The following is a 5,669-nucleotide window of genomic DNA, read 5'->3' on the forward strand; positions in this document are numbered from 1 at the left end:
CCGGGTCAAACGTGGGTAAGATAACAGCTATATCACGTATGCTAATCGTTTCAACGGACAAGAGAATACCGTTCAGGTTCCAAAGAAGACAATATCCATTGTCGATGTGCTTTGCAATTACAATCAATAAAAGTCAAGGACAATCACAATCGCATGTCGGTTTATTTCTTCCAAAACCGGTCTTTAGTCATAAATAACTATACGTTGCACTGTCTTGAGTTACTAATCGAAAAGGAATAAAGATATTAATTTTAGACAAGGATAATAATCTATCCAACACAACAAAAAAGGTTGTATACAAAGAAGTCTTGCAACTCTTATAGACTTAAGTTTAAAAATGTTTTAAATAATATTGATTTGTATGATATTTATAAACAATAATGTAGGTTTAATGTTATTATTTTTTAAAAGTAGAACTATGTTCATTATTATGAGATTTATCAACTATAATCTCTTTTTTAAATATGTTTCATTCTTATGAGATATATGAACTATAATATATGTTTTAATGTTATGTTGTTAATATTATACATTTTCAATCTTTGTAATCACAATATTATCAGTAACGGAAAATTCTTGCTCCCACTGATGAACTAGTTAAACTCATTAATGATAGAATGATAGAGTTTTTGCAAAATTATTTGTTAGACATTATTTAAAAATTTCTTATTTTTTATTTACAAACAAATCAAACCTTATATCATTTTATTTTTACTATTTTATGTTTATATTATTTATACGCAATAATATTAAATATATTAAATAAAAATAATATTATATATACTAAAATATTAAATAATAATAATAATAATAATAATAATAATAATAATATATTAAGTTTAATAATAAACTTAATAAAGTGGGTCCATATGATTGTATATCATGATTGAGAGTGTAATGTGATGGGTTAGTGATGAGAAGAAATGAGAAGGAAATAGTGATGTGATGCCGATGTGGCAGTGTGTTAATTTGAAAAAGGGATTCATGATTGAGAATGCTCTTAGAGAAGACGAAAATGAAGGGAGTCATCGTTGTAGGTGATTACGTGAAAAAGTAGAAAACAAATAGAAGGTGATTTAGCTATACTCAAATTGTATCTTTTGATTTTTGTTAGTTTAGTCCCTCATCTATAATAAAATTAATCCAAAACAACCTTCAACATTTAATAAGTTTTCATCCTTTACCGAATATTTTAACCTTATAAAGTTAACAAAACTTCATAATTTTTGTTTGTTTTTTTTACTGTGAAATATTTTATTTTAGTTGTATTCAAACTAGTACCGGATCGGGCCGCGCGTTGCGGTGGGGTTTTTGGATTGAATATTTATATTTAGTGTAGCGTTATGTGTTTACAGACGAAAAAAAGGGATCATGTTGTAAGCCTCGTTTTGTATGTCGTTGTGTTTAGGTTTTTTAAAAAAGTGTCCTTTTTAACAAAGCAAGTTTCATTTTGTTCGTAAAATTATTTTAAGTTTAATGGTGGTGTCGATGGACGCTAACGCCTGGCGAGCATGAAGAGAAGGCCGGTTAAAAATCGCGGTGGGATTTAATATTAAATTTACGCTTATATATATATATATATATATATATATATATATATATATATATATATATATATATATATATATATATATATATATATATTGTCTTTTCTTTTAAACTAGTTGTTGAGCCCTCGCTTCGCGCCGGGGGCTCCGTTTTGAATGATGGTTAAAAAAAAGTCTTGATCTATTTTGTAAAAAAGAATTTTTTTCGACATCTAACATTGAAGGGTTGTTCCTTTTGTGAAAGTTGCTTCTTTTAGCGTTCGTTTTTTTTTAAAGTTAGTTAATCTATTTTGTAAAAAAAAAAATTTTTCGACATCTATTAGTAGCATTGAAGGGTTGTTCCTTTTATGAAAGTTGCCTCCTTTATCGTTAAGGAAGAAAAGGAAAAAAAAAAAAAAGGTTAGTTGATTTTTTTGGTAAAAGAATTTTTTTCGACATATTTTCTTAACAATGAAGGGTTGGTTCTTTTATGAGAGTTGCTTCTTTTATCGTTGGAGACCAAAAAAAAGTGAAATGACGAAAATACCTCTAGTTACTATTGATGAATAGTGCTACAGGGTTTTGTCTATTAGATATATAGATAATTTACAATTTACTCCCCTCACACTTGGGTATTAATTATAACTTATTAGGGGTATAAAGATAATTTCATGGGCATAAAAGTTAAATTCACTATTTAATATAAACTCGCCAAACAAATCCCACCAAAGTTATTTAACGGATTTATCATTTTGTTCTTCACGAGTTAGGTTCCACCACCATCACCGTTCAACTCAAAATAATTATATAAACAAAACGCAATAAATTGTATTCAAAATGGAGTTTCAATGCACTACCAACGGAGCATTTTTTTTAGCAATAAATATGGAAGTGACTTGAATTTACAGTTTAAGTCCTTAAAATATTTATGAACACACAAACTTAACTAATATAATATTAATTATACATGACGACTCTCCAAGTACCATTATTTTGCTGAAAGGACTAGCAATTTTTCTAAAATTAAACTCGTGGGTTACACTTGTATATAACTATTGGTAGGGTGTGCGTGATGCCGCGCCATCGAGTAGACATTTTTAGGCAATGTTTAGGAAAAATTGTATGAAAAAATAAGGGTAAAAATAACAAAAATAAGAAGTAAGCATAACGTTTTTTTTTTTGATGAAAATTAGTTGAAAAAAATCGGGGCAACGTTTTTGTACACTCCTTTAGTAAAATTTGTAACAACCTCACATTGAGCCTAGTGGTAATTATCCTAATTGCCCTTGCCTGTTATTATATGTTATTTTAATAATTATATGTTTATAATTATTTAATTATATAGTTGAGACCAGTTCGTGACAAGGGTCACCGAATATGTTTGTTTATTTAAATTGGACCTCATTTGGACCACTTAATAGGTGTTTTGTATTTCAGATAACTAATAAATACCCGTGTGACACACGGAAGAGGTTTCCTTCTAATGAAAAAAACCCCTTTTGTGTTAAAAAAAAACCCTGCTTCCTCTTATTTCATTTTTTGGAAATTTCTATACACACACATACGCTTCTAAATCCTCACAAACCCTAACCCTTAATTCTCGTTTTTGTGTTAAATTGAAGTTGGGAAATTATTCCTTGTGATTTCAGCAGCTTAAACAAGGTATTTACAAACGATTTCATGTCCAAATCGAAGTGAATTTGATGATTTTGTCCAACTTTTATAGAAAATGGGTTTTTGAATCAAAATGGTATTTTTAGGTGTTATAAATACTTATAGATGTTAGAAAATGTTCACTTATGATCTCTATATGTTTCCTAAGTGATTTGTAGTGTCAAAACAGTGTAAAAATGAGATTTGGGACTCAAAATGACGAAAACAGCGACCTGGTGCTGATGAACAGCTCCCGTACAGTTGCAGGATGCTCTCGTACGGATACAGGGTGTGTCCAGGTCATTTTGGGTGCTCCCGTACGGTTACAGGTGCTCCCGTACTGTTGCAGGTGCTCCCGCACGATTGCGCTCCCGCGCGGTTGCAGTCTGTCAGCTTTTTGGAAAACTTGTTTTGACCGTAACTTTTAAACCGTAACTCCGTTTTTTGATGAATGAACTACCATTGGAAATGTAATAAGGTCTACTTTCCAATGGTAAAGTTTTAAAACACTGAATCAAACTTTAATTTGGGTCAAAATGATGGGATAGCGTGTATGCCTCGTTTTACATGCGTGGGATAGTTGCAATTGAATGGGGAACCATGTAAACTTATCATATATGAATATATTGGGTTATATGATGTTGTTTAGAGTATGAATTGATGATATTATTGATTAGATATGTGCTAACTTGAGATATGATATTCTCATGTAATAAGGGAACAGAGAAGGCTCAGTAATATAAGACTTCTGAGTTCTTGCTGTTTATCAGGTGAGTTGGACTATCTTAACTGTTATATGCATGTAGTAGCGGGTAATGCTACTGTTGTCCTGGCATGTTATACCTGATGAGTTAGCATATGATGTTTATGCTTATGTGATGATTATGTGTGTGACGACCCGAAAATTTTCGATCAAATTTAAACTTAATATTTATATGATTTCGACACGATAAGCAAAGTCTGTAATGTTGAATCTCAAAAATTTTGGAACTATATTCATGTAATCAATTACCCTTTGACTGTGCTTGACGATTCACGAACAATTGTTTGTAAATAAATATGTATATATATATATATATATATATATATATATATATATATATATATATATATATATATATATATATATATATATATATATATATATATATATATATATATATATATATATATATATATATGAATTTAGGTATATATAATAATTTGAAATTTTAGCATATAATTAAATATGTAAAATAGAATACAAAATAATTAAGTATAATTTAAAATGAATCTATGATTCATATAATTATTATGATATGTATATTATAATAAAATTTATAAATATTAAATATTCAATAAAAGTTACTACATATTATATAACTATTAAACATTACATAATTAATAAATTTTACTATTAATGTAATAAATGTAATTACAAGTTTAATTCTAGTTGATATATTATTATTACATTCATTATTATTATTATTAATACTAATATTTGTACTATTAATATATTTAAAAATTATTATATGAAATTTGATACACATGAATTGTTATGTTATTATTATTATCAATATTATAATTATCATTGTTAATATCATTATTATTATATTAGTAATCATAATTTTAGTCATTTTGATTAATATTAGAATTATTAATATATATTATTATTACCATTTTCGTTAATAATTATTATTATTAATATAAAGCAATATTATTTGTTTCTTTAATATTAGATATTAATATTTGAATCATTAATATTATTATGTTTCTTTAGGTATTTAATATATATATATATATATATATATATATATATATATATATATATATATATATATATATATATATATAATATAATATAATATAATATAATATAATATAATATAATATAATTATACAAATACAGATATATATGTAAATCCATATTCATATATAAAAATATAGTTATATATATATTTATACATAAATACATATACATATATATAAATAAATAAATATGTATACATATAAAAAAAAGATAATTTATGTATTCAGTTTCTATCATTTTCACACTGTAATTGATCCTTGTTTCTATCTGCAAGTTGTATCAATCGATCTCAATTCATGTACAACAAGAATCAATTGCAGATCACCTTTCATTGTATTTTTTTTATTTTTTATCTTCCTGATGGATTTTTTCCGCCCTTCCTGTCTGATTTTGGTTACAAGTCAACCTCAACTATTCAATTTATGTTTCTACTTCAATTATTCGTTACACTACATAAATTATATGCTGTAATTTGTAAAGGAACGAGAAAAAGAAACAAACACCCAGTTAATATCTCTGTTCTTGGTTCATTTACTCAATACCTCTAATTCGTAAAAATTTTCAAAAAGTATTAATGTAGATAAGTTAGGAATCGTGTGTTTAAACTATCTGCAAAGTTTGAGTTTTCAATTCTCTATATCGAATCCGAATTCTCGAGTCAAAGTTTTGATTTTAAAAAGTCAAACAATTTGTTTGAGACG

Source organism: Rutidosis leptorrhynchoides, chromosome 2 (genome assembly GCF_046630445.1).
Source record: "Rutidosis leptorrhynchoides isolate AG116_Rl617_1_P2 chromosome 2, CSIRO_AGI_Rlap_v1, whole genome shotgun sequence".
Taxonomy (NCBI): domain Eukaryota; kingdom Viridiplantae; phylum Streptophyta; class Magnoliopsida; order Asterales; family Asteraceae; genus Rutidosis; species Rutidosis leptorrhynchoides.